The 25,176-nt window shown below is 45.2% G+C and overlaps 1 protein-coding gene across 1 annotated transcript in view; it reads right to left on the bottom strand.

Moving 5' to 3' along the window:
* Positions 1–25,176, bottom strand: part of LOC144791155 (kyphoscoliosis peptidase-like) — a 799,432-nt gene that overhangs the window by 290,519 nt on the left and 483,737 nt on the right. The window lies entirely within an intron of this gene.

Below are 25,176 nucleotides of genomic sequence, written 5' to 3'. Positions count from 1 at the left end.
GGACTCACGTCTGAGCATACCCGTCCCACTCGGGGTGACAAATGCAAAAACAACAGGTGATGGACAGAATGCAGAACAATGTCATACATTCACCCCAGTACAGAGATCTGGGCCTAAATCCATTGTTTTTTTGCTCACCATGCCATTCCAGTTTGAACCCAGCCATATGCAAATCAGTCTTGACCCTGTGCCTCATGGGAACAGTCCAGCCCGAACTGTCAAGCCAGGTCCTCCCTGGACTGGAAACAAGCATCCAAGGACCGGTTTCAGGCTTTCAGGCCTCTTCAGCTGGATAGCTTGATTCCAGTGGCATGGAGAGCACGGGACTCACGTCTGAGCATACCCGTCCCACTCTGGGTGACAAATGCAAAAACAACAGGTGATGGACAGAATGCAGAACAATGTCATACTTTCACCCCAGTACAGAGATCTGGGCCTAAATCAATCGTTTTTTTGCTCACCATGCCATTCCAGTTTGAACCCAGCCATATGCAAATCAGTCTTGACCCTGTGCCCCTTGGGAACAGTCCAGCCCGAACTGCCAAGCCAGGTCCTCCCTGGACTGGAAACAAGCATCCAAGGACCGGTTTCGGGCTTTCAGCCCTCTTCCGCCTGGATAGCTTGATTCCAGTGCCATGGAGAGCACGGGACTCACGTCTGAGCATACCCGTCCCACTCGGGGTGACAAATGCAAAAACAACAGGTGATGGACAGAATGCAGAACAATGTCATACATGCACCCCAGTACAAAGATCTGGGCATAAATCAATCGTTTCTTTGCTCACCATGCCATTCCAGTTTGAACCCAGCCATATGCAAATCAGTCTTGACCCTGTGCCCCATGGGAACAGTCCAGCCCGAACTGCCAAGCCAGGTCCTCCCTGGACTGAAAACAAGCATCCAAGGACCGGCCCCGGGCTTTCAGCCCTCTTCAGCCTTGATAGCTTGATTCCAGTGGCATGGAGAGCACGGGACTCACGTCTGAGCATACCCGTCCCACTCGGGGTGACAAATGCAAAAACAACAGGTGATGGACAGAATGCAGAACAATGTCATACATTCACCCCAGTACAGAGATCTGGGCCTAAATCCATTGTTTTTTTGCTCACCATGCCATTCCAGTTTGAACCCAGCCATATGCAAATCAGTCTTGACCCTGTGCCCCATGGGAACAGTCCAGCCCGAACTGTCAAGCCAGGTCCTCCCTGGACTGGAAACAAGCATCCATGAACCAGTTTCGGGCTTTCAGCCCTCTTCCGCCTGGATAGCTTGATTCCAGTGGCATGGAGAGCACAGGACTCACGTCTGAGCATACCCATCCCTCCTCGGGTTAACAAATGCAAAAACAACAGGTGATGGACAGAATGTAGAATAATGTCAAACATTCACCCCAGTACAGAGATCTGGGCCTAAATCCATCGTTTTTTTGCTTACCAGGCCATTCCAGTTTGAACCCAGCCATATGCAAATCAGTCTTGACCCTGTGCCCCATGGGAACAGTCCAGCCCGAACTGCCAAGCCAGGTCCTCCCTGGACTGGAAACAAGCAGTCAAGGACCGGTTTCGGGCTTTCAGCCCTCTTCAGCCTGGATAGCTTGATTCCAGTGGCATGGAGAGCATGGTACTCTCGTCTGAGCATACCCGTCCCACTCGGGGTGACAAATGCAAAAACAACAGGTGATGGACAGAATGCAGAACAATGTCATACTTTCACCCCAGTACAGAGATCTGGGCCTAAATCCATCGTTTTTTTGCTCACCATGCCATTCCAGTTTGAACCCAGCCATATGCAAATCAGTCTTGACCCTGTGCCCCATGGGAACAGTCCAGCCCGAACTGCCAAGCCAAGTCCTCCCTGGAATGGAAACAAGCATCCAAGGACCGGTTTCGGGCTTTCAGCCCTCTTCAGCCTGGATAGCTTGATTCCAGTGGCATGGAGAGCATGGGCCTCACGTCTGAGCATACCCGTCAGACTCGGGGTGACAAAAGCAAAAACAACAGTTGATGGACAGAATGCAGAACAATGTCATACTTTCACCCCAGTACAGAGATCTGGGCCTAAATCCATAGTTTTTTTGCTCACCATGCCATTCCAGTTTGAACTCAGCCATATGCAAATCAGACTTGACCCTGAGCCCCATGGGAACAGTCCAGCCCGAACTGCCAAGCCAGGTCCTCCCTGGAATGGAAACAAGCATCCAAGAACCGGTTTTGGGCTTTCAGCCCTCTTCAGCCTAGATAGCTTGATTCCAGTGGCATGGAGAGCACGGGACTCACGTCTGAGCATACCCGTCCCACTTGGGGTGACAAATGCAAAAACAACAGGTGATGGACAGAATGCAGAACAATGTCATACATTCACCCCAGTACAGAGATCTGGGCCTAAATCCATCATTTTTGTGCTCACCATGCCATTCAAGTTTGAACCCAGCCATATGCAAATCAGTCTTGACCCTGTGCCCCATGGGAACAGTCCAGCCCGAACTGCCAAGCCAGGTCCTCCCTGGACTGGAAACAAGCATCCAAGGACCAGTTTCGGGCTTGGCTTTCAGCCCTCTTCAGACTGGATAGCTTGATTCCAGTGGCATGGAGAGCACGGGACTCGCGTCTGAGTATACCCGTCCCACTCGGGGTAACAAATGCAAAAACAACAGGTGATGGACAGAATGCAGAACAATGTCATACATTCACCCCAGTACAGAGATCTGGGCCTAAATCCATCGTTTTTTTGCTCACCATGCCATTCCAGTTTGAACCCAGCCATATGCAAATCAGTCTTGACCCTGTGCTCCATGGGAACAGTCCAGCCTGAACTGCCAAGCCAGGTCCTCCCTGGACTGGAAACAAGCATCCAAGGACCGGTTTCGGGCTTTCGGCCCTCTTCAGCCTGGATAGCTTGATTCCAGTGGCATGGAGAGCACGGGACTCACGTCTGGGCATACCCGTCCCACTCGGGGTGACAAATGCAAAAACAACAGGTGATGGACAGAATGCAGAACAATGTCATACATTCACCCGAGTACAGAGATTTGGGCGTAAATTCATTGTTTTTTTGCTCACTATGCCATTCCAGTTTGAACCCAGCCATATGCAAATCAGTCTTACGGCACCAGTATATCTAAAATCGAATCCAATGGGTGAAAGTTCAGGAACGACAGCTGCTTCAAAGTCACTTGCCCTAAATGTAGTTCCTTTGTATGGTAGGAAATACTCTTCCTACTGGGATGAGTACCTCAGGTAGCAAACCTGTGGGCTTGACAACGAGACCAAGTCCAGAAACTCCTTTGGTCTTGACACAAGGTACTTCCCCATGTGCTGCAAGTGCTGACCATACACTGAATCAGACAAGGTTTGACCCGAATGGAAGGTTTTCCAAAAGATTACTACCCTTTTTCATGCCTAACAAAAATGTGCTTCCAAGCGTTAATAACAGTACACCATAGACAGAAATGCCTATAGGTTCACCAAATTCTGGCATATCCATGTTGAATTTGAATTAATTATGGTTCCTTTAGCTGAGAGATAATTCCTAATATTCCATTAGAACATTCAGATCTTTCTGCCCAAGAACTCAATGATTGGTTCAGAGGTATAGATACCCCGAATCGGCAACCAAGGAACAAGTGGAAGGAATACTCAGGTCCCAGAGTGAGAAAGGACACTAGGTGTGGCTAAATCAAAATTATAATTGGAAGAGATGATACTGGGAACTCTTGACATGTCCCACTTAAATGTCTATCGGGAGGACGAGCTATTGTTCATGTGTAAGACATCACTAGATCTTCAGGACAAGCTCATGAAAGATTGTCTGAATTGGCTTACAAAAATCAAAAGCATGACATAGAAGTTACTGTTAAAACTTTAATAACGGGGATCTTTCTTACATGAGACCTCCAAGAATGAGGTTACAGAGCAAAGAATGAATTGCCTATGTTTAAAAATTGAGTGAATTGATTTGATGGGAAGGTAAGTGGGCAAAAAAATAGGAACCAAAGAAGGCTAGAATAGAATTATTTCCATCTGTAGCTTAGGATGAGGGTATAAATATGCTTCCCATGAGAGAAGTGCCTGGTGGAGGTTCATGTGCACATACCTTGAAGCAGGACTGACCTTGGGTCATTCCAGAATGATTTCCAGAAATTTAGAGTGAACCCCGTGACAGGTTGATCATTATGTAAATAAATCAAAGGTTCTGTGGAATGATTTGAGCACCTTATTTGAAATTGTGGTTCCAGGTGACTTGTGGGCCGAATGTACATTTTTTGTGGACTAGCCCAAAAAGGAGCCATTGAAACATCCCATATTACATGCTCCGTCACAGGTGGTGATGAAAAATTATAATCAGGTGATTACATTTTTTTAAATCAAATATATCTTCTAAAGATATTGATTGGGTCAAGCCTGACAGAACAACCCAAGAATACAAAGAAACAATACATGCTATTTTTGAGTGACTGTTTCAGATATTTAAGCAGTAGAGTGGAACAGAGACAATTGAGTCTAAAGAAATAGGACATTTTGTGTACAGGTCTGTGCATGTATTGAAACCTGAGATTAGTTCCAGGATTCAATAGTACTTGATATGTTGGCCGAGTAAGCCCATTGTTGAGAGATTGTGATATGCAAAATATTGCTGCAATTAATTGGAAATGAAACATAGGCAATTGAGGGAGCAGCTAATGATGGCACAGATGAAAGCTGCACAGCGAGATCTGAATCAACAGTTTGTTGTGAATGCTGGACCCATGTAGGGAGTGTATCTACAGGGAGCACCTGTGATGCAAGGTGTAATGGATTTCAACCACAAGGTAGAGGTCGGTGTGTTCTAATTGTTCTGAGTTTGTGGCAAGTTATGGTATTGGAGGGGCGGATGTCTATTTAACGCTGGTAACATGGCAAATGCGAATCAGGTTAGGAATGGTGGACTTGTGCAATCTCAAGTTAATAATATGACTTAGACACAGCAGGTACAGAGACAGAGAATACACAACTACAATGTGCACCAAGCTCAGGTAATGCAGGTTCCACAAGCCCTGATGCCACAACAAAATGAAAATGTTCAGAGATTTAATTTTTATCATATTCCCAATGTATATACAAATAGTTTTGTGATACATGGTATGTCTTAGCAGTACTCTGTGATACAGACAGATGAGGATAACAGCTCAGATCTGTCAAAATGAAGGGGCCTGAGAGGGCAGGAGAATTGTGTGCTTGATGCAACCATAGAGGTAGACCAGAGTGGTCAATTTGTGAATGGCGAGGTGAATGGTTATCCCATTTCATTCTTGAGAGACACTGATGGTACCCATTCTACTGTGAGAACAACAGAGGTTTCCAACCTACCCCTCTCTGGAAAAAGATTCCAGGTTGTAAGATTTTCAAACAAACAAATGACTAGCCAGGGTTCAGAAGCAGTATTTGCCAAAATAGGGTCCTTCAAGGAAAATCACCAATTTGTGGAATGTGATTTGAGTTCTGTAAATCAACTTGGACAAAAATTGAATTGTTTTATTTACTGTAACCAAATGGCAAAGAGTTCCAAACTCATGGTAAGGACATTGTCTTTAAACTTCTTACTCAGAGGACAGGGATCGAAATTTACCCCCCTGTTGACAAAAGATGATTTGCCCCTAGAGCTAAGAGACACAGTGTTACCTGAAGTCTGGGATTTTTCAGGGAAAGATATAGGTCTAAAAAAATGTGTTAAACCAGTCTACATGCCAGTGAAGCCAAATGCTGAGTACCTGAGAATCCCACAGTACAATCTGACTCCTGAAACTGTTACTAGGATTACTCCTGTGATTGACTCAATGATTAAGCATGGCATTCTGAAAGAGATCATAGGGAGTCCATGTAACTCACCCATAATGGGTTTGCAGAAACCAGTGGAAAGCATCACATTGTCCAAGATCTGCAAAAGGTCAACTGCATTGTTGTTTCTTGTTCTCCTGTGATACCGAATCCAGCTGTGATTTTGTTTCAGATTCCATGTGAGACCAAGTGGTTCTGTCACTGACTTATGCCAAGCATTCTTCTCCATACCATTGCATGAGGATAGTCAATTCTTCTTTCAATTTCAGCTCAGTCATTGTGTTTTGACAAGGTGATAAGTCCTACAAGGGTGTACGGAGAGTCCATCAGTCTTTAACCAGATACTTAAGAAGAATTTTGAGTATTTGGTAATGCCCTATCGCTCAGTTCTGGTCCGATACATTGTTGACCAATTGGTGGCATCAAATTCTCAAGAGGTTTGCAATGAGACACAATTACTCTATTAAACCAATTACCTAAGAATGGACATAAAGTGTGCCCAACCAAATTATATTACTATCAGAAAGAAGTCCTGTAAGTAGGACATCACATTGAGAAACGAGCAAGGACTGTGTCATAAGAGAGAATATCAGCAATTCCGAAAATGAATCCACAAACCACCCAGAGTGAAGTCAGGATGTTCTTGAGAGTGTGGGCTACTGTTGACAGTGGATTCCCAACTTGTATCTAGTCCCCAAGACTTTACAGAGATTGATACACAGATACATGTCAGATTTGGTACCATGGGATGACAGCTGCATTAATGCCTTCTAAAAGCTGAGAGAATGTCTCTTGCCATGCCCCGGCACTGCTTACAATGTTTTGCTTTTTATGCAGTGAGAGGGAGGGCTGTGCTCTGTTAGTGCTAACTCAGATGCACAGGAATGTTTGCAGACCCATTGCCTACTTCTCAGCCACTCTTGATTCATCAGCTGCTGCTTTGTCCAGCTGTCTCAAAGCATTGGCATCTACAGGTGTCAGTACTGAGAAGTGCAAGAGCCTTGTTATGGGTCACACCTTGACAGTTTTTGTTCCCCATTCCGTGGAACTATTGTTAACTCGCACCAGAACCCCACACCTTACCAGCAGCCGTCTCAATAAGTATGAAGAAGTCATACTTCATACGTATAACATCACTTTGAGGAGATGTACTGTAATTAACCCTGTAACTCTGTTAGCCACACATGGAAATGATGTTATTGAGGGTAAAGATTGAACATGCTTGTCTTGATGTTACTGAATTATACACCAAGAAAAGACCTGACATACAAGATGTGACACTACCTGAATCATATTATGTGATGTTTTCTGATAGCTCCTGCTAAAGAGACCATGAAGGAGACCTGAAAGCTGCCTAAATAGTCTGTACAGTCTCAGTTGTGGTCAAAGCCTCCTGACCTCGTGGAGTATTTTCTGCACAAGTGGCCAAATTGATTGCTCTTCTAGGGCATACTATGTTTCAGACCTGCTGAGAGTGTCCATTTCACTGATATTCAGTATGGCTTTGGTGTTGTTCATGACTTTGGATAGTTGTCATGACATGGCTTGGCAGATCGGGCAGGACTGTTCCCATGAGGCACAGGGTCAGACTGATTTGCATATAGCCATGTCTGAAATAGGGTGGCTGAGTGGACTAAAGAATGGTGATGGATTAAACCCAGATCAGTTGACTGGGGGTGAGCGTTTGATTTGCTCAAACGCTCTGTCCATCATCTCCTTTTGTATCGCTTTGTTCGCCCTAAGTGTGGCAGGGTATGCTCAGACGTGAGTCCCTTGCTCACTTGGCCACTGGATTCAAGAAAGCCTGGCTGATGAGGATTATGAATCAGAAACCGGTCCCAGGATGCTTGTTTCCGGTCCATGGAAGACATGGCTTGGCAGTTCGGGCTGGACTGTTTCCATGAGGCACAGGGTCAGACTGATTTGCATATAGCCATGTCTGAAATGGGGTGGCTGAGTGGGCTAAAGAATGGTGATGGATTAAACCCAGATCAGTTGACTGGGGGTGAGTGTTTGATTTGCTCAAACGCTCCATCCATCATCCCCTTTTGTATCGCTTTGTTCGCCCTAAGTGTGGCGGGGTATGCTCAGACGTGAGTCCCTTGCTCACTTGGCCACTGGATTCAAGATAGCCTGGCTGATGAGGATTATGAATCCGAAACCGGTCCCAGGATGCTTGTTTCTGGTCCATGGAAGACATGGCTTGGCAGTTCGGGCTGGACTGTTCCCATGAGGCACATGGTCAGACTGATTTGCATATAGCCATGTCTGAAATGGGGTGGCTGAGTGGGCTAAAGAATGGTGATGGATTAAACCCAGATCAGTTGACTGGGGGTGAGTGTTTGATTTGCTCAAACGCTCCGTCCATCATCCCCTTTTGTATCGCTTTGTTCGCCCTAAGTGTGGCAGGGTATGCTCAGACGTGAGTCCCTGGCTCACTTGGCCACTGGATTCAAGATAGCCTGGCTGATGAGGATTATGAATCCGAAACCGGTCCCAGGATGCTTGTTTCCGGTCCATGGAAGACATGGCTTGGCAGTTCGGGCTGGACTGTTCCCATGAGGCACAGGGTCAGCCTGATTTGCATATAGCCATGTCTGAAATGGTATGGCTGAGTGGGCTAAAGAATGGTGATAGATTAAACCCAGATCAGTTGACTGGGGGTGAGTGTTTGATTTGCTCAAACGCTCCGTCCATCATCCCCTTTTGTATCGCTTTGTTTGCCCTAAGTGTGGCAGGGTATGCTCAGACGTGAGTCCCTTGCTCACTTGGCCACTGGATTCAAGATAGCCTGGCTGATGAGGATTATGAATCCGAAACCGGTCCCAGGATGCTTGTTTCCGGTCCATGGAAGACATGGCTTGGCAGTTCGGGCTGGACTGTTCCCATGAGGCACAGGGTTAGACTGATTTGCATATAGCCATGTCTGAAATAGGGTGGCTGAGTGGGCTAAAGAATGGTGATGGATTAAACCCAGATCAGTTGACTGGGGGTGAGTGTTTGATTTGCTCAAACGCTCCGTCCATCATCCCCTTTTGTATCGCTTTGGATAGTTGTGGTCACAACATGGATTTATGATCTCTTTGGGGTCACCTATAGGAAATGGTGAGAGTGTCCTTAAAATGTTACAGGCATTACAGCTGCCTGCCCAGATTGGGGTTGTGAAGTGCAATACACATTGCAAAGGCACTGATTATGTTCCTGTGGGCAATTGGTATGTGGATGAGACCTTACAGTATTGTGCCCTGAACACTTGTACCTGTAATGAGGAGTATCAGAACGAAAGGCAGGATCAAACAAATTGCAATCTGGTATTAACTACAGTTGATACTTGGAAGGAAGTTAAAAGGTTGCATGAAGAAGTGTCAGAAGCAGGATAGCAAGGCTGGATTATAGCAGGTTGAGTCAAAAGAGATGAAGAAGATATTTAGGTTTCAGTAGATGGGAGGCCTGTGTTGCCAGATAGCTTGTTACTTCCAATGGTGAGAGATTATCATGGACCTGCACATCTAGGTAGAGACGCCATGGTGCTCTTGTTCTGGCAACTTGCTTCAATCCTAGGTTCATATTGATGGCTGAAGGGTTGTGTCACAGATGTGGTGTGTGCCAGCAAGAGAAGGTAGGCAGAAGAACAGCAGTAACACTAAGTCACATAAGGAGATCAGGAGGCTCCTTCAACATGATGCAACTGGACTTTATTGAGATGCCTGTGTGCAATGGGCTGAGATATGCCCTAGTGATTGTGTCCATTTTCTCACGCTGGGTGGAATCTTATCCAACCAGAAAATGTGATAGTCTCACAGTGGCTAAGTTGTTTTTGAGGGAGTTAATACCAAGGTTCGGTTTCCCCATTTCTCTGCAGTCAGACCAAGGAACTCATATTGATAATGAGGTCCTGAAGCTGTTGTGCGAGCATTGCAAGTCAAACAGAGGCTACATTGCAGTTGCCAACTGAAGGCTCCCGGAATTGCGGAACATGATACTGGCACTATGAAATCCAGATAGGCTAAAGTGTGTGCCTCAACATCTCTGAAAGGGCCTGATGCACTCTGGATAGGAGAACAGGATTGTCTTCCCATGAAATTATCATGGGCAGAACCAGGAGAGTGCCAGCTGAACCTGCAAATGCTTGTGTGAATATTACTGATGACATGGTTCTTGATTACTGCAAAGGATTAGGTAATGTGGTGCGTTCTGTGTCTCACTAGGTTAGAGAGGCTATGGCTCACCCTAACAGGAGCTGTGCCATGATTTCAGTCCGGGGGACTGGGTTATAGTGAAGAAGCAAGTGCGCAATTTGTGCTTGGAACCTGGGTGGCGAGGCCCGTACCAGGTTGTTTTGGTCTCCACAACGGCTGTGAAGTCTCAAGGTCTCCCCAGCTGCATGCACGCAGCCCATACTTGCAGAGTTCCTTTTCCCTAAATGAGATAACAGCACCTGTCCCTGAACTGCCGGTGGACACAATGAGACAAAGGGAGCAGATTCGGCAAGCCGTGGGGATCAGCAAGAAGCTGGAACAGCATTTGTTCGGCCGGGGGGTGGGTGTCTGAGTGAGTCAACTGGCAAAGGGCCTAGTGCAAAAGTAAAAAGAATTGTGTCTGGAGACCGGTGGCTGAGAAGACAGGAGAGAAGAAGAGGCAGTTTGTCTGAAGTTTATGTACCATACTCTTTCCCAGAACATACTGACGGATCTGGCCTAAGTGACAATGATGAGGAAGGGCCAGCAGTGAAGTGATCAAAGGTAGCTAGAGTACCCTTTTGGGGGTACTCCTCACCAAATGGACATATCTTGCTGTCAATGACTGGGAGAGAGCATTTTCGATATTCTTTTATAACAATTTGCATTCAATCGAACCTTCTTAAACTGAACTGTGTGGCTGAGACTGAGTTTTGAAATTGCATTGCCACTGAATAGACTAGGTCAATATAGTCTGGAATTGATCATTAGTGAGTTTGAGCTGACTCTTTTATTAGATCGAGCCTAAGAGATTTGACCAAACTACTAAGAAGAGTACCAAGGCCCAGGTCTGCTAAAGAAGCACAAGGTTGTCGCTTAGAAGAACATGGAGTAGGGGAAAGGAATTTGCAAAGATCCTTTGCATATACTTTGCTGAAAAGAAACTTGAACTTTGCATTCCTACACAAGCAAGTGGAAACAAATAGAGAAAAGGACTGTGCTGAAATCTTCAATTTCAGTGGTCTAGCATCAGAGAAGTCATGAAGCCTAGACCTAATACTGGAACACATAGATGTTTATGTGTGGGAGAATTTGTACTTGTAACAATATTTTTGATTGCTTTACTTGTAATATTGAGTTTGCCCCACCCTTCTTCTGTAGAGGAGCTTAGATCTGCAAGTGCCCATTAAACACAATTTCCTACTGACAATAGCTTACCCTCCATTAGATGAGAAATACTTACATGTAGCTGAAACTAGTGGAGATTATTCATTGAACAAGTAGTCTAAATTACTTTAGTAGTATGTTGACACTATGGATGCTATGGATTGCTACTATTGCATGCAATTACCTGCATCAGTTGCTGAGGGGATAACATACCATCATATCCCATAACATATGGAGTTATCTGTAGTTTATTGCTAAGCTTATTTTATGGAAAGTGGCATCTTCAATATTATTACTCGAACCACAACTTAGTATTTTTGGAAGTTCCTGTGTTGACGCATCTGAAACGTTAGCCTGATGCTAAAGCCTCAGAGATAGTGGGACATTTAGTTTGACCCACCATGACATTAGATACAGCTTTTGCGCATAGACATAATTTAACTTGTTCCTTAACAGGTATAGAAAATCAATTCATAGATCCAGTAGGAGAGAAATCAAGAGATTAATTGTCTAAAGCTGCAAGTTATTCAAAAGAACCTCAATGGGCTCAAGAGAAAAGTGTTAGTGGGCAATTTAGTTGCATTAGCTGCTTTGAAGATTTGATGTATAACCCATCTTCACATTTTTAGAATGTGTTTACTCTAAAAGTGATAATGGGTTTATGTAATGTGTGCACTAATGTTACACATATATTTAATCTAAAATGTAGTTTTATCCTTCCTTACACATGCTTGTTAAAGATTTACCGTACACCACATGCAATATGAATCTAATATACTGACAAAGTTATATTAATTTGCGTTTGAAAATGCACATGCATATTAAATGTGCACCATTGATTTCCTATTTGAAACTTGCCCTTACTAGGCCTCTATTCCATTCTACATGAAATGCTGTTTTAATTTTCTGCTTACATGACGTTTCCCTTGGAAGTGTGTAAAACACATTATTAGTTTGAAAATAGATCCAACACAGTATTAGTGATAGAGAACTTGGGAAGAAGACCTTGACAAAAGAACATGGAGAACCAGAGCGTTAACTGAAAAATCTTATTCAGCAGTGTTACAACATGGTTTGGTTGAGCAAAAATGATGTTGGTCCCATGTTCAGTGTGGTATATTTTGCTAATGTTACAGCTTCCAACGTGAAAATGGAAAAGAACAATGGAACCCCTGATGATAGAACAGAGTGATAATGTCTGATGCTAGAGCCATTTTTCCTTGGACTTTGAGAGGTTTAGACCTCTATGTTTATTCCCTTTGATTCTTGCTCAGTGTGACTTGGACTAAACACTCCCAGACCCAAGAAGACTCTTGACTGAGGTTTTGCAAAGCCGACACCATCCCTTACTTCTTATTCTTCCCGTACTTTCTCGTATTTTCCCATTTTTCTGCAGTTCCCTGAATTTTGAGATTCCTTGGACTAATGAACCATCCTTATAGTTTGAACTTTAACTTAGACAAGTCTTCTCTGAGCACCATATCTTAATGCTAATCTTTTTTATTGCTGTGACTGAACTCTTGGTTGGATTAATACTGGTATGCCTAAACTTCTTTAGGAAGTTGGGATTCCCAGTTATTATTCTGTATCGCTATAGCATGGTGCTGAGATTTATATACCTTAAATTGCTTGCTAATTTGCAATAAACCTTCTTCACTCTAGTCCCTTATTCCTGGTCCACAGGGTGTAGCCGCATGGGTTACACTATTAATTTAAATTGGTAGCCACCAACTACACTCCCGCATTCCCCGGGCAGGAGAGCGAGACTGTGAAAGGAGCAGCAGGGGAAGACTACCAGTCCCATCACCCCCTACGTCTGGGGGCGCTCATAAGCATGACGCCAGCCTGCGGCTGTTTGTAGTCGCCAACAATACCACTGCATTTCCCAGGCAGGGGAGAGAGACAGTGAGAGGAGCAGCAGAGGAGCCTACCAGTCCTGTCATCCCCTGCGTCTGGGAGTGCTCATAGGCACGACGCCTGCCAGTGGCTGTTTTCCTGTTTGTAGCCCCCAACAACACCACCGTATTCCCCAGTCAGAGGTGAGAGACTGTGAAAGGAGCAGCAGGGGGAGACTACCTGTTCCGTCACCCCCTACATTTGGGAATGCTCAAAAACGTGATGCCGGCCCGCAGTGTGGGACATGCGCGGGGACATGCCCGGCCTAAGCCCTGGCCAACGACGGGCCCGTCCACGCCCGAAGGAGACTGGGCTGGACCCCCCCTCTAATGTGTGTGATTTCAGAAGAGCAGCTGGCCCAGGACTTCGTTTATAGATGGGAAATGAAAATCCACCATATCAACGCTCGGAGGTGAGTCCACTAACACCTTAGACACCTTCTTACTGAGAGCCACTGATGCCCTGGATAAGGACATCCAATCCGTTGAGTGCAGACTATCCTTGGGGGATATGGGGGCACCCACCTATTCGACCCAGCCCTTATTCAGTGAGCCCCTCACAGTGGCTGTAGCACATGCTATACACCTAATCCCAGAGCTAGCCACTACTCAGTCCAAATGTTTGATTCCCCGCACAGCTAGCATCCTACTCACCCCCACAGTACAAACAGAACTGCCAACAAAGAAGAAAAAAAAGAGGGGGAAGAACAACCAAAGTAAATTTTGCTGCTTCCCAAGATCCCGCCACAATCTCTTCATCTATCTCAGATTCCTTGATTTCAAAGATCAAATAGTCAATTTCAGTCTTACTTCAAGCACTTATAGACAGACTTACCAGAATTGAGGCTAATATAGTGACCCTCCGTTCAGCAGGGAAGGGCAAAATTACCCTTATTTATCAGGCAGAGGCTGCTCCACCTGATTTGTCTATTTTACTGTCAGCCCGTTACAATAACTGTATGGGTAACCCGGGCCTAGTGAGTGCAGACCACAGTGGAGGGCCCGGCTGTTTCCACCCAGGAGGTATGCCCAAAGTGCCCCCTACAATCTCAGTCCACCCTCTGTACAAAGACCCAATCACCAGCCCTTTAAACCAGTTTGCTGCAATCACAGTGCCACACCGTCCTAGGGGATACTCAAGGGACAACCCTGCCACCTACAAGCCCAGACAGAAAGAATGCATTGGAAAAAGGGGGCAAAAAAGACCACTACACCAGACTTGCGCTCCCGCAAGTAGCTTGCCCCTATGTTGTAATATTGGCAAATGTTCCCAAATTACACCACACCCAAAATGAGACCACAAAACAATTGATGTCTAAAGCATGTCATTGGATCAGCAAACATGGGGGGACAGGGGGCAGATGTTATGGCAAATCTCAATGGCTAGAAGAGTGGGCTGGCTGGGATACTAAAAGACATTTTTTGAGGGCTATTGTGTGGTGGTCAATTTTAATACACACCAATTGGTTCAGCAACTACTTCACTGGCCTCCGACAGGCCCATCACTACTTACACACATATTTGCTTTACCGCTGGGCTTTTTCTACAAACCTACCAGAACTACATTCTGGGGACAAGAGCCCCCGGTCCCCATCTTCTGCCCTCCACCCGAGACCCATTCACTTCCCTTGGGTCGAACCCCTTATCTCACTTTCCACCCACAATTGATTCAATGTGCTAATAGACTTAGAGGGCTGTGGTTGACAGAGGATGAACAGCACAACTCCCACTCCTGTTCCAACCTCTTCTATATTAGGATGCAAAAGTCCCAAGCCCTTGAACGTAACATACTGTAAGACTGAATATAATAAACTACTGACATGAAATTACTGACAAACTGATGGACCCAGATTGGTTAAAAATTGTTACCATGTACGATCTGATCTGTTTTAAAAAAACATGGGAAACCGGGCCAATTTGTTTAGATGGGTATCGCTCTTTTCACACCGCTGCCCTCCGTCCAAATCAGGTAGAGCCAGGCGAGGGATTCTGACCTTGTTGAAGAATGCGCTAAGACTGGAAGTTGTGTCATAATATAATGTTTCTCCCTTTTATCACTTATTATTCCTAAAATGCCCAGGCAGTGACACAGTCTTTCTAGCCAACTTTTATATTAACAATTTTGCATGTGACTTGAAGAAGGTCGCAGACCATCTGGTAGTAGATATTAACACTCTATTTAGTACCCTAAAATAGATTCCCTATTTTTTATGGATGGATGATTTTGATGTGCGCTGCTGTCATCTTTCAAATCTAGTAGCATGTGGTTTAACTGATGATGCAGGCGAACCCTTATTTAGTTTCAACCATAATTCCTACGGAGAAGCCCTGAATAGACTCCTTGTGATCAATAACCTAGAGATCTGGAATCTTATTGAACTAAGCTCAGGTATGCTGCTACATACATTTGGCACACCTACTCATGATAAAACAATTGACTATAAAATCATAGCGGAACCTCCCAAAAAATCAATTTCCAATCTGGAAATGAAGTATCTTAATTTTAGTAATCATGCTGTCATCACTGGTAATCTGGTTTGGGCAGTAACCCCCTTGGAGCAGCCACGGCACGTTAAACCCATGATAGCATGGAGTATTGGGATTATCCTCAAATGGGTTATGTTAGAACTGGCTATTTCTGGTAGGCTAAGGCTGACGCCAAAGCCAGGCAGAAACCACCATTCTAGTCAGGGCAAGGAAGTCACACGCCAAGATAACCCCTGCTCACCCTTTAGGTACCTTGGCACGAGCAGTCTAGGCTAAACTCGGAGGCAATGTGTTAAGCATTTGCGCCAGCGCACAACAGCAACAACATACTAGGCACACCACAAAAGGAACTCCACACAAGGTTATATTAAAATAACTTTTGTATTGTCAAAACATATCAGATAGAATCACACATATACATTGTGCCTACTGGCACGGCCAATATTCACATTGGGTTATTTACACAGGACAGGGCCACATGGGCCACTGTCATAATCAGCACTTTTAGAAATAGAAATACTTGTCAGAAATTAGAATAAAAGTATATAAAATCACTCTAACACAAAGTAACAGTTATAGATCACATCCAGTAACTACTGGGAACAGGTAAGTACCTCCTACGCAACCCTAAACACCTTAGGAAAATGTCACGCCGGGGACCAGGACCTCACTAGGACCACCTGTACTAAAAAGAACAACCACCTAAGTATCACACAGCATTTAGGGGTCTAAGAAAGAACACATTACCCATGATGTATGAAACACCTTCAGAGGAGTAGTAAAGGAAAACCACCTAAGTATCACACAGCGTTTAGGGGTCTAAGAAAGAACACATTACCCATGATGCATAAATATACATTCAGAGGAGTAGTAAAGAAACACACATAATGTAGGAACCTACACATTCAGCGGTGTTAAGAAGAAAGCACATGATGCAATAAAAATACATTCAGAGGTACCACAACAATACAGTAGCGCAAAAGTCACATGATGTCTAAAGATATTCAGAGGTGCAGGAATAAAAACCATACAATTGCGCACAGCCTTACATAAGCCACCACCGGTGGCAGTCCCTAGGTCAACTGGCCTTGTAGGGGCAAAGATGCCCTGAGTCTCAATGTCAGGGCGCCTAAACGATGCAGGTGCCCACTACTTGCTGGGCACCTGGGAATCACACAAAACCTAAACGGTGCAGCTGCCCACTAATTGCTGGGCAGCTGGGAACTTCATACTGCGACAGGGTCCTCACTGACCCTCAGGCGCAAACTGCGCCCACGCTGGAGCCACACAGGCTCTCTGCACAATGATGCCCCCACGTTGGAACCTGTCAGGGCTCTAAATTGCAAATGCCCTTGGGGAGCCTCGTGGGCTCTAGCCAACGTTGGGGCGACCCACTGCCATCCGGGGCTGCCCTAGATGCACCAAAGTTAATTATGCTCCTACGAGCCTCTCTGGGCTTGCAACACAAGATGAGGCCCCTTGAGCCTCTCTGGGCTCGCAAAACACGTGGGGGGCGACCCACTGCCAACCGGGGCTGCCCTTGAAGCCCTCGTGGCTTCACACTGCCCAGGAGCGCGAGCTCGCGCCACTGGGGGGGGGGGCGGACACCAACAATGTGTCCCGGCGCCCCTCCCTTCTCCTCTGTCCCATTCTACCCGGCCCAGCCCAGACTCACCGGGACTCCGACGCGGGACGCCAGCCTCCTCTCTCTCTCCGGGGCTCCCTCAGCACACGGGAGCCCCAGCAACAGACAGCGCTTCCTCCTCTCTTCTTCTGGGCAGCGCGGGGCTCCTCTTCCACCACGGGGCCCCGCCTGCACGCTCAGCTGCTCTCTGCCGCTCTCCTTCTCTCGGCGGCGGGCATCTCCGGTCTCCCTCTCCTCACGGGGGACCGGAAGGAAACATCCTGGCTTCCCTCTCTTGGGCAGCTTCACCGGCAGCGGGGGCGGGCACCGACAATGTGGCCCGCGCCCCCTCCGCTCACCTCACAGCTGGCTGGTGCCTGCGGGGCTCTCCCACGGCAATGGGAGCCCCGCACCGGCGGCACCGGCCGTCATCTCTCCCCCGCCTTCTTCTTTCTTCCCCCGGGCTGCGGGGGCGGGCACTTCCGGCCGGCCGCGCTGGGATTGGCCGGCCGGCCGACCACTTCCGGGTCGCTGCGGGCAGCGCAGCGGCCCTTCTCCTTAGGCAGGCAGGCGGGGGCTGATTTTTGCGGACAAATGCCGGGTGGGCTCCGGCCCTAAAAATAAAGCGCTCCCAGCGCCCGGGAAGTCCTCGTTGCGCTGGTCATGCCGGGTGGGCACCGGCCTCTGCAAGACAAAGCGCTCTTAAGCGCCCGCCATTCCATGGCGCTCCCAGCGCTAGCAGCCTGACAGAGCGCTCCCAGGCGCTCAGGGAGACCCACAGCGCTTCCAGGTGCTAGAAATACGAATCAAGCGCTCCCAAGCGCCAACAGGCAGCAAAGAGGGTTCAAGTCAAAATAAAGCGCTCTCTGCAGGGAAAGGCAGCTTCTCCCTGCTGCAAAGGTCCCAGAGCTTCCCAGGGGGGGCAAAGCCAATTCCCCCCATCAGCCCAAGCAAGGCAGAGGGGTCCCCCAAGAGTCCAGGAATCCAGGAAAGTCCATCAGGAGTCCAGGGGCTGGGCAGGACTCAGGGATTCCCCTGAGCCCAAGCAGCAGCACGCCCCTGGCAGATTCAAGTCAGAAACAAGAATATTTTGGAAGGGGACACAGCCCCTTCTTATACACAGAAAAGTCTTTGAAGTCCTTTGAAGTCTTTGTGTAAGCGGGCCCTGAGCCCTGGGTGTTTCTGGTTTCCCTCTCCTGTCAGCCTCAGGTCAGAGGTGACAGTGGGCCATCAGGAGGGGGAAGCCAGCATGGTGGTCAGGCAGACACAGCCCTGCACCACCAGACGCTATCTCCTCCCGCTTCCCTGGCAGCAGATGTGCCCTTTCATCTATGGGCTGACTCCGACCCCCTCCCTCCGGGGGCTCTGCAGCGCCTGGCACCCTCAGACCAGACAGTCAATCCACAAGCAGGCCCAGGCACTCCTGGGCCAGGCCCACCAGCCAATCACGTGCCAGCAGACTCACTACACCAATATGCCAACTTCTAAAAGTGGCGCTTCTAGACTAGACACAACCATGCTGCATACACCATTACGCAGCATTCATTCTCACGAGTTCATACATATCAAACTCGACCCTGCACTCCCCACACATCAGGAACTACCATGGGCATACATATTCCCCATTCATTCCTATGGGAGGGCAGGTCACTCACCACACATACACAGAGAGCACACGCACTTTACACTGTGCCACAGTGAAAAAGTGCGCAGAGGCCTAAAATCACCAACCCAGGTTCCAGAAACAGGCTAGGAAAAAGCAAAAAGTCTTGGGGTGAACCTGCCCAAAGGACCGGGTCCAACACCCGTTTCAACCATAATTCCTACGGAGAAGCCCTGAATAGACTCCTTGTGATCAATAACCTAGAGATCTGGAATCTTATTGAACTAAGCTCAGGTATGCTGCTACATACATTTGGCACACCTACTCATGATAAAACAATTGACTATAAAATCATAGCGGAACCTCCCAAAAAATCAATTTCCAATCTATAAATTAAGTATCTTAATTTTAGTAATCATGCTGTCATCACTGGTAATCTGGTTTGGGCAGTAACCCCCTTGGAGCAGCCACGGCACATTAAACCCATGATAGCATGGAGTATTGGGATTATCCTCAAATGGGTTATAATAGACAAAACATCCATTATTCCGACCGTGGTTGCAAACAGGAAAATTATATTTTGACCTGCCTAGAAGCAAGCCCAACCCTAACCATGTAACCACGGCATTTGAATCAATATTATTGGAGATCAAGAATCTTTTAACTAGAAAAAACCCTATTGCTAAAACATCAGGCTCCAGATGGTTTGATCAAGCTTGCACAAAGTCCCTATCAGCTTTACATCAGGTTCTTAGAACTATGCCTAGAGACCTGGATTTAGTCAAGCTTCTTCGTCGCCAATATAAAGAGGCCAGGTAGATCAGAATTAAAAATCTAAAGGAAGAAGCATGGGAACAACTGTATCTAGCCGCCATCTCAAAAAATGCTAGGGACATTTGGAATACCGTTAATGCCCCTTTCCTCAAACCAACAACAGTCCCAAGCTTGGATTGTCTTGTAGATGAGGAATCCTTGGTCACACACTTCTCCCTAATATTTGATCCAAAAGCCGAGGGGGCAAAAACATAGCAGGCACCCACTTCCCTGCCCACCAAACCCCTTCTGACTTTTAAGTACTATGACATTAGAGAGGCCCGTCTGCAGTGCTCCAGAAATAAAGCCCCTGGCCCGGATGGCACTCCTATAGATTTTTACAATGACCAGTCTGACTTATGGGGACCATTGCTGACAAAAGTTTTTAGTGCAGTCGCCGAGTTGGGACCACCAGATTCATGAAAGAAATCTATTTTAATCCCAATCCATAAGAAAAGAGACAAATCTGGGCCCAAAAGCTATAGGCCAATCTCATTACAGGACTAGAAGAATGGGCTGCTAATAACCACGTTTTGATCCTGGTCCAAAATGGCTTCAAAAAGGGAATGGGTACTCAGGATCAGTGTCTTAATCTAAGTCTCCTAATAGCCAGCAATACTCAGGCTAATCCTCCCAAGTTATACTTGGCATTCATAGACCTATCAGCAGCATTTGACTGTTTTGAACACCAACACCTATGGAGGACAATGGAAGAAATGGGTATTGTTGAGCAATTATACTCTTCATCAGGCAGCTTTATTCCTTGGCCAGCTTCCGATATGGGAGGGAGGGGGTGTGCACCAGGGTATTTCCAATCAACAGGGGTGTCCGACAGGGTTGCTTACTCACCACATTTCTTTTTTCCATCTACACCAAAGTGGTGGGAGCTTCCCTGATGGACTCAACACAAGACATTCCTAAATCAGCAATGTACGTACCCCAATCCTCCTGTACGCAGATGAAGTTAATTGCCTGCAAGGGCCTAGCCCTGCTAAAGTTATTAGATATTTATGTGAACTACATGCATAAATTAGGGGTAAAAGTTAACAAAGCTAAGTCCTTCATCCTAATCACAGGCCGTAAGGACAGGAAGCTCCAAAGCTTTTATATAACACGCCAGAAAATAGCCCACACTGATGCCTTTTCCTACCTAGGGGTGACTTTTGACAGGCAACTAACATGGTCCAATATGATCATTACAAGGGGCTTATTATTAGAAAAAAGTATTATTTCCCTACACTTTTCCACCAAAAAACTGTTCCAACTCCTCATCTCTCCAGACCATAGAGGACATTTTCTGGAAAAAAATGAGTAGGCCTCCCCATAAGCTGCTCCAATTTTACTTGCCATGCAGAAATGGATGTTCCATACCTTACTGATATAGTTAGCTTGGCTCCAATCATCCTATGGTATTCTACCTGGAGAAGGGAATCCATTCACGTCACCCAAAAGCTAATTGAAGATTGCCTATCTCTGGAACCTGGCCATAGAATCCCAAGGATTACCTATTAAAAAACAGTCACTCTTCTTTTGGTCTAGAGCATCTATTTGTTTCCACCAGTGATTGCTTTAATGTCCCAAAATGGGTTATTAAATCATGTTTCCTTAAACAAAGGGCAAATGAAAGCCTGAAAATTAGCCATGCAAAAGTATTAGTTAAAGCTTATCTAGAGGGGCCGATGGCAAAGGAAGGGACAGCTTCATATTTATTCACCATGACTAATTCACGTCACAGATTCTTTTTATTCAGATTTCGATTGAATTTTATCCCTTGTATGTTGGCCTATCAATCAGTCATTTTTTCTATACGCGATTTACTGTTCTGTCCCTATTATGTTGTCTCCGCACAATCAGATCTGCACATTTTTTATTTTGCAAACTTTACATGGAACACCGCAAAATATTGATATTGCTATTGATGTGTAAATACAATGTTAAACAATGCAGTGTAGGAATGTATTTTATGCAATCATTACCCAATCCTCTAGTTTGTTATTCTGTGGCATCCTTTTTAACTCTATCATGAAAGATCAGGTGATTGTATAATACCCAAGAATGAACTGTAACTTTGGTTCTTATCAGCTGGTTTTTACTGACCGTTTTGTAACTGTGAATGTATTGTACTCTTTTAATGGATCTTTTTAACTGATTTTTAAAATTTGTATATGGATGGCTGTTTTTATTGTGTTCATCTTTACTTTTATGATCTTATTACATAGGTATTGAATAAAGTGAATTGACTGACTGACTGATTGATATAATGTTAACTACCCTCACCGCTCAGTCAAAAAGAAAGATCCATCAGAAGACAAATGTAAGAGGGCTGGCCCAAACTCTGCTTCAGCTAAAAAAGGGTTGGCCCAAACTCTGTCATCAGCTGAAACAATGAGCCAAGGCTGAAAGCAAGGCACTGTACAATGAAGAAGCTAAAGGACTCCAGAAGCACCTATCCTTCAGAGACTGGGCTGAGATATGGGACAACCTCAAAGGAGAACAGAGAAATGACACTATGCCTACATAGACAGCCAAATCTACAGCTATCAGAATGGCAACAGATCCATTGATAGGCACCGGTGGTGAACCAGAGAAAACTCCTAACCCTGCTAACTACTCAGAGTAAAGCCCTCTAATCTCCCAGGTTTCAGTACTCACTCCTCAGCACAACCAGCTGTAGATCACTGACCTCCTGGCTATCAAACCATGCACATCACATCTCAGCACACTGACCCCACGCACCCCTTCCACCCTGCTACAAAGATCACAATTAATTGGTGTTATACTTCTGTACTGGATAAATCAAACTTCCCACAATCTCATTTCCAAAAGCTTGTGAAGTTCTCATCGGATCAGTTAAAAAACACAGTTTATTTTCAGCTGAGCATTTCATTAGATATAGGACATATTTGAGGCAGTAAAATGTTCCCATCATTGCAAAGTCTTTATGCTGAGCGATCTAATCTGATCTATACTTGGTCATGCTGAGCTCTCAATTGTAAAGGATTATGGAATAAAACAACAAGCCAATAAAGATATTTAAAAAAGAAGGCAGCCTCATTTAGTATACTATCAGAACTCTATCAACTAAGAAGTAAAAAATTATCAACCCAGAAATCAATGACTGCCATATTGGAATGGGAAATCATGTAGAGCACAAGCCAATTGTCAAAGGCAGAAAGTACAATTAGCAAACAGCCTGCATTGTTGTCCTGCTTACCATCATCCCCAGGTCCCAAAATTGGCAAGCAGGGACTCCTAACTCCCTGGGATAAAAAGGAATAAAGAGTTTACTACTTTCTGCCAACCCTGGAGTCCCCAGGAACCTCTCGTAGGTCCTGAAACAAGGATGACCTATTTTTCTCCTCCCTTCAAATTTTCATTTTTTATCTTCATTGATGACCTCATAATATGTTTACTGACAAAGGTATTGAATATCTTTCAAATTTCTGGAAAGCTTTGTGTAAGGCACTGAGAATTTAACAAGCGTGTTCTTATTGTTATCATCCCCTGTTAAATTTAACAAAACAGAGGAACTAATCACGTGTTGCAGCAATACCTATGGCACTACTGTATTGCAACCCATGAACATTTGGGTTTCCAATTTACCAATTGCACCTTCAAGAGTTTTTCTATTTTCTCCTCATACTGATTCTTTTGTATCAGTACAGAAGCATAGATAGCTTTTTTTTCTGAAAGCTTAAACTGTTCTAAGGTCTAAATGAAAGAAAATGCTGAAAAATCAAGATAAAATGTAGCTTTGTCTTCTCGTTTTCTTTCTTTCTATGCATTTCCAGTTAGATTTCAACCATGATTGTTTGCCAATTTGGATTAGCACAAAAGATTATTCTTGTGGCATTTTAGTTCAAATTGTCTCATACTTGGCAAGTAATTTCTATTTTTCATTCAACACCAATAAAGCCATATGTTCCTGGTTCATGTCATCGGTTTACATCTGAACCTACAGCAGGTAGGGTACTAGGCAACCATAATATAAATCTCTAGCAATGTATGATTCTGACATTTCAAGGTTGCGATTTCTGATTCCCCAGTTGCTGATCCAATTCAGGAAGGATCTTAAGACCTAGCTCTTCGACTGAAACTCAGCCCCTTGATGGATCAGCAGCCTTCCTCCGCTCTGCCCCTAGCACCTTGAGGCCCTCATGAGTGAGTAGCTGCACTTTATAACCCCCTGATTGATTGAGTCCCTGGAAGAATCAACTTTCTAATGAGCCTTCTTGGTTCATCAGTTCTTGTTCTCTTGTTAGGGGGCATACTGTTATATATGTGCTGAAAGGAATATAGAGAACTTGCCAGTGAGTAGAAATATTCAGACTAGGAATGCATACTCCAAATGATGCCAGGCAGCATGTAGGTGAATGCCAAGCTTAACACATGGCTGAGCATCTGTGTTCACTGGACGGTTCTAGCATCGCCAGGCTTGCAGTCATCTGGAGAGGTTCTCTGTGAGCTGCTGGCAGTGTTGGGCATAAAGGAGTGGGTGGCAAGACAGAAAATTCAACAATAGGCAAAGGATGTCCAACTTGGAAATCTTTGTCAGCCAAACAAACACCATGGATTTCAGGAAAGGGGTGTGGCAAGACTAAGAAACTGCCCTTCCCAATATAGTGGTCTGCCCATAGTATGCAATGTCATGTTCCCAATCCAAGATGAAGAAGTTTTCGTTTTCTTGTGAGGTCAGTTCCTGTTTGAATCTTATATAAGGAGGCATTTCCAAGTGAAGGCTACATCAAAAATCATTTGTTTACTTATGTTTTTTCGTGTTTGTCACTACCTATCGTCTACTGGTGTTTCTGATTTTTGCTTCTAACATCCTCAACTAGATTCTACTTCTGGATATTTTTACTTACCTGATTTTTCCTTCCTGATGTCAGGGATAATGTGTTGCCTTCCTATGTACTTTAGTATTAACAGTCAATCAAGAGCTACAAGCTTTCCAAGGGCGTTTTGTTACCCTTTGGGTCTTAACTACTAACTGGAATCCAGTTAAGAAGACACTCAATACCACTGGGAGGAGTCCTTCTTTCTTCGGGCAATCAAGAAAGCGACTCAACAGACCTTCTCATCATCCAGTCTAGGACAAAATAGCAACCATTTAAAGTCTGAATCCCAGGTGCAGGTTGCTACACCAATGTGTCATTACTTACTTACCACCAGCCTGTATTAAAAAAAAAATCTAACTTAGAACCTCTTAATTTGGAAAAAGATATTGTAAAGGAACCAGGTTGGGTGGGTTATGAAGGAACTATCTTCATTTACCTTTGTAGTAGGGCAAATGCTTTATTCTCGGAAAAGTAAGTTTAGTTGTGGAGGCGATGGTAAGGAAAAGGAAGTAGGCAAAAGAAGGTGTGGAATCAAGCCAAGAGGCAGAAAATATCTGTTCTCCAAATGTAATCGATTTTGAGTTGAGGAAGCAGTTTGAGGAACTATTTCAGTCACATAATAATATTAAATTTTTTACTGCTAAGTAAGTGTGAGAATAGTGCACACTAGGAAGAAGAATCTCTTTTGTACGCCTAGTGATTGAAATGTAATTTCACCAATGTTCATGTCCAATTGTGAACACTGTGCACAAAAACCC

The sequence above is a fragment of the Lissotriton helveticus genome, chromosome 11, assembly GCF_964261635.1.
Source record: "Lissotriton helveticus chromosome 11, aLisHel1.1, whole genome shotgun sequence".
Taxonomy (NCBI): Eukaryota; Metazoa; Chordata; class Amphibia; order Caudata; family Salamandridae; genus Lissotriton; species Lissotriton helveticus.
Note: the sequence above shows the minus strand (reverse complement) of the source record. Positions and strands in the feature narration are given on the sequence as shown.